At 41.1% G+C, this 8,754-nt stretch overlaps 1 pseudogene; it reads left to right on the top strand.

The window, feature by feature from the left end:
- The first annotated feature begins 397 nt into the window (after positions 1-397).
- On the top strand, positions 398-5,350 carry LOC129833184 (desumoylating isopeptidase 1-like; annotated as a pseudogene).
- Positions 5,351-8,754: the final 3,404 nt, after the last annotated feature.

Below are 8,754 nucleotides of genomic sequence, written 5' to 3'. Positions count from 1 at the left end.
ACTACAATCACTATGCCCTTGGATCTGAAGCTTGAAGACTCAAGTGCAACAATAATACACACATAAATATGGGTGTATTGTATTTGCTTGCTTTAGACTTGGTGGAGGACAATCACATCACCCTCAACTAACCTTTGCACTATGTGGACAAATGAAGATGCTGATGCACTTTCACCTCATAATAGCTAGCCCATTACTAAAGGCTGCCTTGATTTTGGTTGGGGTAAGTCTTACATGTTGATGGTGTTTGAAGATAGGGCTAAGACTTCGTGAACTTTGTCATGAGTGTAGAAAGGTACGATGTTGTTCAAGTAAATAAACAGGCTAAAAGCAGCATGATGAGATTCAGCACCATGGACAGCGGCGGGAATAGGAAATCCGAAATTCAGCACCTGGACAGTGGAGAGCGACTGTCTCGCGCAATGGTCACTCCCCAGTCCACACTGGGTGAATCCCATTTAATAGGCTAAAAAGACTATTGATAATGTTCAGATGCGAGGAGCTGTAGTTGGGGATTTGATAGAGAATATCATGGCAATGCCTTTTTATAACAGAGACATTCTACCACAGAACCTCTACAGTGCTAGGTGACCTCTAAAGTGCTATGTGGACGCATGGAGGCGCTGATGCACTACCATGCCCATGAGATGCCAATCTGCAATTTTATGGGGGACAACTGTCTCTGACAACCAGGGTACTTGTAGATTGTAATCAGACATCGAAATATCTAACGTCATAGGTACAACGTTCAGGTAATTTAGCTGATAATATAATCTCGTGACATTTTTCAGTAGACAAGCAACCTTGCAAAACCAGCAGTCAGTAGAAAGGCAGGACAGCTAACGTTACTGTTAGCGTAGCTAGCTAACAAACACATATTTGGGGGTTTAACGTAATGGATAAAAATGACACAACAACATACAGTGTACAACTGTATATATATACGACCCGTCAAGAGGAATGGCTCGCAATCTCAGCCCCATCATGTTAGGTAAGTGAAGCTCAGAAACGACAAATTCCCCAGATAATGAAGCTGTGTAGCTATAGTAGCTAGCTGCCGGTTGAGATTGATTGAGCAAGCCTTTGATCCAGTTGATGGCTAGCTGGGTAGGCCAAAATTACTCTTGCAATGCATAATTTTTTGTTTGTTATTTATTAACTTGCTAGCTGGTTCGCTACAACCTGCCAATTGAAGTACGTTTGAGCTTGGTTTATACAGTTTAGCCTAGCTATTCAAAGGCTTATTCTTCAGCATTTCAGATCAACAATATTGAAACGTTTACGTTAGCTAAAAAAGCTAGCTAGCTAGACACAAGAGAGTGAAACAGGTGTGTGCGAGCTTGATTGACATGCATGCTAATCAGCAGCATCAAGCCTCGGTCACACACATACAGTTGAAGTCGGAAGTTTACATACACTTAGTCTGGAGTCCTTAAAACTCGTTTTTCAACCACTCCACCCATTTCTTGTTAACAAACTATAGTTTTGGCAAGTCGGTTAGGACATCTACTTTGTGCATGGCACAAGTAATTTTTCCAAAAATTGTTTACAGACAGATTATTTCACATATAATTCACTGTATCACAATTTCAGTGGGTCAGAAGTTTACATACACTAAGTTGACTGTGCCTTTAAACAGCTTGTAAAATTCCCGAAAACGATGTCATGGCTTTAGAAACTTCTGGTAGGCTAATTGCCATCATTTGAGTCAATTGGAGGTGTACCTGTGGATTTATTTCAAGGCCTACCTTTAAATTCAGTGCCTGTTTGCTTGACATCATGGGAAAATCCCCCAAAATCAGCCAAGACCTCAGACCTCTGTACAAACAATAGTACGCAAGTATAAACACCATGGGATCACGCAGCCGTCATACCCCTCAGGAAGGAGACGCGTTCTGTCTCCTAGAGACGAATGTACTTTGGTGCGAAAAGTGCAAATCAATTCCAGAACAACAGCAAAGGACCTTGTGAAGATGCTGGAGGAAACAGGGTACAAAAGTATCTATATCCACAGTAAAACGAGTCCTATATCAACATAACCTGAAAGGCCGCTCAGCAAGGAAGAAGCCACTGCTCCAAAACCGCCATAAAAAAGCCAGACTACGGTTTGCATCTGCACATGGGGACAAAGATCGCACTTTTTGGCGAAATGTCCTCTGGTCTGCTGGAACAAAAATAGAACTGTTTGGCCATAATGACCAACGTTATATTTGGAGGAAAAAGGGTGAGGCTTGCAAGCCGAAAAACACCATCCCAACCGTGCACGGGGGTGGAAGCATCATGTTGTGGGGGTGCTTTGCTGCAGGAGGGACTGGTGCACTTCACAAAATAGATGGCATCATGAGGAGGGAAAATTATGTGGATATATTGAAGCAACATCTCAAGACATCAGTCAGGAAGTTAAAGCTTGGTTGCAAATGGGTCTTCCAAATGAACAATGACCCCAAGCATACTTCCAAAGTTGTGGCAAAATGGCTTAAGGACAACAAAGTCAAGGTGTTGGAGTGTCCATCACAAAGCCCTGACCTCAAACCTATAGAACATTTGTGGGTGTAACAGTATAACTTTATGGCGTCCCCTCGCCCCGACCCGGGCACGAACCTGGGACCCTCTGCACACATCAACAACAGCCACCCACGAAGCGTCGTTACCCATCGCTCCACAAAAGCCGCGGCCCTTGCAGAGCAAGGGGCAACACTGCTTCTAGGTTTCAGAGCAAGTGACGTAACTGATTGAAACGCTATTAGCGCGTACCCGCTAACTAGCTAGCCATTTCACATCCGTTACATGGGCAGAACTGAAAAAGCGTGTGCGAGCAAGGAGGCCTACAAACCTGACTCAGTTACACCAGTTCTGTCAGGAGGAATGGGCCAAAATTTACAAACAATTTAAAGGCAATGCTACCAAATACTAATTGAGTGTATGTAAACTTCTGACCCACTGGGAATGTGATGAATGAAATAAAAGCTGAAATAAATCATTCTCTCTACTATTATTCTGACATTTCACATTCTTAAAATAGTGGTGATCCTAACTGACCTAAAACAGGGAATTTTTACAAGGATTAAATGTCAGGAATTGTGAAACTGAGTTTAAATGTATTTGGCTAAGGTGTATGTAAACTTCCGACTTCAACTGTATATATATTTTAATGTGTTACAGGAAAACAACTTGATGGCATTTGGTAAGAATTCTCCCACCTATAATTTTGTGACAATACAATTAATCCACACAATGTTGTCTTTACTGTCACTGCAATTCTTCAAATGATTGTTTTCATGTCCATATTGTAACCATCCATTACTGTACACTCAGTCTTGTGTTTCAATTCTCACAGGCACTCAGCCATTGTGGTTTATGGAGACAAGTTCTACTTTGGAGGAGTGGGTATTTCCAGCTGCTCACTGGTAAGCCTAAAATGATGTATTGGCTAATATCCTCCTAATATTTGCTAAGACCTACTTCAGTGTGCCCTCTACTCTTTATCATAGGTTTGCACTAGCTGACAGTAAGACTCGGCCTATATTGGTATGACCTTCAAAGAGGAGGGAAGTTAAACGCATTGGATATACAGAGAAGTGGGGGTTGGGGGTTGGTGTTTTGTTGGATAATATGGACTTTGTGTTTTAGGGTGGAACAATGCTTGGTTCCCCAGACACTGTGGTGGAATTGGGAAACACAGAGGTGACAGAGGAGTTCTTCATGGACTACCTGTCCTCGCTAGGAGACAACACATACAGGTGTGTATGTGTCACAAAAAAACACACCTTGGTGGACACATCAGCCATGAACACAACATAGCAGTGATAGCTGATTTAGATCTGAGATTGCTTTCTGTTCTTATTCTTCCATAGAGGCGACAAGTATAGGTTGTTTGAGCACAACTGTAACACCTTCACTAATGAGGTGGCCCAGTTCTTAACAGGTCGGAAGATCCCTTCTTACATCACAGACCTGCCCTCCGAAGTGCTCTCCACGTGAGTCTACAGACTTAGTAGCTGAGCGACAGATACTAGTAATGCATTACTGACTTGTATACCTCTCTGACCCTCTGCCCTGTTCCTCTGTCTAACCATTTAGACCCTTTGGTCAGATACTCCGGCCTATACTGGACTCCATCATCATCGCTCCTCCTGGGGGGAACATCATCAATGGTCGCCACAGCTAAACTGCCTGAACTGCACACAGTAGTATTTAGATATGTTCTAATTTACATTTTCAAAACGGAGGTGGGTTATTGACGAAACCGTGGAGGGTGAATCTCAGTGAGTCACACTGCTTTTGTACTGCGTATACTTGGTTTTAGTATGATTTTTGTAACTCCCCACCAGCAATGCTCTCGCCTTTTAGTACATTTTAAAAAATTGATTCAGTTTCCAGTTTTTGTTTTCGGACCTTCCTTATTGCCTCTAATGGTATGATCCTGATCTGAGGGAAAGTTGCACAACATTAACTTTCTCACAAATCCTCCAATATCATCAATATGATTTTTAAGAAGGTTGGCGTGAATCTCAAGTCAGGGTTTCAGCATGACTTCCAATGGACTACTCCACCTTCCACCAGATGGTGTGTGCTATATACACCTCTATGCCTTCACCTCTCTCACCTTAGTGTTAATGATGCTGATAGTGTGATATGAATGCTGAAGTGCACAAAATCTACATTAGTTCTCTGGATGAAGAAACAGACCATGCGTATCTTGTATGTGTTTGAAATCATCTCAGAAATGTAATTTTATTATGAAAAGGTTTGTACAATTTTGGGGTCAAATCATACATATTCTTGTATAATTTTCATTGGGCCATCAGTGGGAGCAATAACTCTTCACATATCTATACTTATTAGACTAGGCATATTAAATGCACGTATTCACTGCAACTCAGTTGCACTGGTTAACTATAGCATCATTCAGTAGAACAGTACAGTAAACTATATGTTCTATAAAAGACAGCACCTCTGGTATCGCATCAGACAGGTAATTACAGCATAACATGTCTCAAATGCCATGATGACACTATCTCTTCATAAAAGAATGACTCCACCAATAGGTGCTTGTCTCCTTCACTAAAACATACAAGGCCCTTCACCTTGGTATGTTGCTCACATAACCACCGTCAACAATCAACCTGACCAATGAAATGTATTGTACACCTCATTCCTATTTGTAATATTATTTATTTCAGGGTCAGTTGCTGGCTGTTAAATGTAATGATACATTTAAGTTAATAATTATGAATACAATATTAGTTATGTATGGTTATTTATGTATGGATGATATTGTTTTTGCACATTGTTTGCTTGTTAGTTTTGTAATTGTATCTATAAATAAAGCCATTCTTTACAAATGTTACTATGTGCGCAGTTCTGCGAAAGTGTCTGTGTTGCTCTTCCAGTGTTAGGCATGCAAAGTATTGGTCCCTCAAGCTGGATTTGAAACATGTTTTTGATCCATTAAAGGAACTACAGTTCATTAGATAAAGGGTCTCCATATTCTATCTAAAGCACAATTTTAGACTGACTTCTTCCTGTTTTGATGTTGATTAGATGTTGCAGTTCACACGGCTGTTGTCAGCAGGACCAACCAGATCACTAGTAATCATGTGAAGGATAAATTGTCCAAACAAACTTCAGTGACCTTGACTGAAGCATCATTTGCTCAGGCTACTGTCACAGTGTGTTAGAGGACAAAGTCTTCAGTCATACTTTTTGCATGCTTGTTATGTTTGTGTCATAACATAATAGTTGTTCTGTTGTCATGGCTCTGTCTTTAAGTGTTTGTAAAACTTTATATGAAAGTACAGCTGTCAACAAGATTGCGTTTATCTGCTTATCTGAACCTAGAAATCCACAGTTCAGTGCAATAACAAAGCATTAATGGATTTTATTTTCATGCAGAATATGGAGGATATTATGTAGAAAATGTTGTTGGGGAAACTACAAGTCATGATCTAATAGTCCTTGTTTTATTACCTCATTGCTCCATCCTTGTAAGAGCTGAAGACACACAACGCACCCATGGATAAATTCAAGCGCATGTGAAGAGAGAGCACTTGGGCTGTGCTTTGGTGACAGACCTGTCAAGACAAATAACACCATGTTTGCATTTTGGGAACACAAAAGTAGGTATGAGGCTTGGTGCTGTTCTGGGGTAGGCTACCTTGAGGTGCTATGGCTATTTATCTTCACCCCAATCCCCCCATCTCTGCTCTACACCAACTTCTTAGACTGGTGTCGGAAATGTTGAGGGGGAAAAGTTGTTAACATGGCACTACCTCTGTGAGAGAGACTCTGAGTCACACTCACCCTCCCCAGTGACAAACCGTTATATGACAGACATTTTTTTATTTTTTTCCTTTAATGTGACTCAAAGGGGTCTTGGACGAGTATCTAAAGGGATGGAAGGTGGTGACGAAGAGGCAACTCTAGGTAAACACCACCTACAGTGGTTGGAGTTGGAGTTCTGGTCATGAATCTATTCTAGGAGGAGCCACCGTAATAGGAACCTGACTTGGACTGCTACATTTGCATAAGTACATATAGGTGTTGCTAGTTAATATTCTGTGTGTGAGGACAGACGCTGGGAGACGAGAATCAAGTACAGGGAGTGAATATTTAATAAATGACAGACATGAAACAAAACACAGACAGCGTCTGAACAAGGGAAAGATAACGACATTAATGCTGACACGGGGATCAAACTGAGGAATAGACAGATATAGAGGAGGCAATCAATAAGTGATGGAGTACAGGTGAGTTCAATGAAGTGCTGATGCGCGTAACTATGGTGACAGGTGTGCGTAACGATGGGCAGCCTGGCGCCCTCGAGCACCTGAGAGGGAGCGGGAGCAGGTGAGACACCGTGTGGTAATAGTTAATACAAAATAAGGATTCATAATTAAAATCTCAGGTCAAGGTATTTGAGTTTGCAGATTGCCCTAATACATTTAGGATTAATTAACTCAAACCAGGGGTTAGGATTTTAATTGAATGTACACACACACACACACACACACACACACACACACACACACACACACACACACACACACACACACACACACACACACACACACACACACACACACACACACACACACACACACACACACACACACACACACACACACACACACACACACACACACACACACACACACACACACACACCTCCTAGTTCAAGCACCCCATCACGCAAGTGCTCCACCATGTAGCAATCACATTTAGTTTGATGTAATGTTTATACTGTCCAATCAAGCTTGTTTAAACATCTCTTCGTCTATCTTAGGTGTCAGTTTGCTTGACTGCCAATTTTGTCACTCCGTACTCTCTCCAACATCCAGCGATTTCCGTTCCCCCCTCCCCCTCAGCAACATTGAGATTCCTTATGTAATGAAACGTACTATATAAAATACATATACATTATTATTATTAACCATTTGTGTCCTCTCAAATCCAACATTCAATTTACACTTTGTTTGTCTCAATGTGTGAGATTTAAATTTAGTCTCAAAGAAATGTAGCTTTTATCATGACAAAACAAATGCTAATTGTTTAAATAGGAAGAACCTTGACTCTCCACTTCCTCTCTCTAACTTTCCACCTCAGGAAGCGCCCAGCTGTCAGGGTCACCATATGGGAGATCCCATGAGAAACAGACCTGCCTGACCTCAGAGTCTGAGTCACGGCAGATACTCTAAACTCCCATGCACCTGCATACATACATAAATATAGGCATCTTTGTCCTCTCCTCCTTCTGGTGGGTCCATCACTGAGCCATTTCCTGAAATTCCCTTGGGTTGTCCCATCCGGAGAATGTGTGTGTGTGTGTGTGTGTATATGAGAGTGAATGAATGCTCTGTAATGGGAGCTCTGTGCAACCTTGCTAATGTCTTTAATAGTTTTGTTCATCAGATCATAAACGTTCTACCCTCTGGCAACTACCTGCCTGTATAAATATTGTAATGGCTTGCTGCACATTTGGCACATATACCCATGCACGAGTGTATGCACACAGGTGATCAAGCACACACACTACAAATGTACTAGCACTTTGAGATTTGTGCTGTTACTCTTTTTTTCTTGGACAACATCCTGCTCTGAGGACACGATTGGAAAGCATTGCATCAAAATGAGCTGGATTCAGGAAATTGCCTTTTTTCCCCATCCGCACTTACACTACACAGGGTCGTTCCACCAATTAGGTGCCTTTTGTCATAAAGAGCACATGCTCAACTTAATAAAACATTTTTTTTCCCATCTCAAGAGGTTTAAAAAAAATACAATAGTAACTGCCTATTAAGTGCCAAATAAGGTAACAGGGTTGACCGTAACAGTGTTGTGTGTGTGATTTCATCTTAAATCAGCCATAAATCCTCTTGTGACAGGGGGAATGGAAGCTTGTTGTGTGTAACATGGAGGGGCAGTTGACAAAAATAATCATTGTGAAAACATTTCTTCCTATGGGTAGCAGGGTTGTCGTTTTATGCTCGTTTTCCACCACAAAACACAAAAAAAAAATCCCCAAAACCTGCTTTTACAGTATTACTTGACTATTAGCTATTCAATGTTTCTTTAGAAACATTGATTTAAAAAGCAATAGTTTCACCATATTAAAACAAGAGGGTTGACCTTGAATAGTTTCACCATATTAAAACAAGAGGGTTGACCTTGAATAGTTTCACCATATTAAAACAAGAGGGTTGACCTTAAATAGTTTCACCACATTAAAACAAGAGGGTTGACCTTGAATAGTTT

This window comes from Salvelinus fontinalis, chromosome 34 (assembly GCF_029448725.1).
Source record: "Salvelinus fontinalis isolate EN_2023a chromosome 34, ASM2944872v1, whole genome shotgun sequence".
In the NCBI taxonomy this organism is placed as follows: domain Eukaryota; kingdom Metazoa; phylum Chordata; class Actinopteri; order Salmoniformes; family Salmonidae; genus Salvelinus; species Salvelinus fontinalis.
The sequence above is the reverse complement of the archived record's forward strand: the minus strand, read 5'-3'. Positions and strand labels throughout refer to the sequence as shown.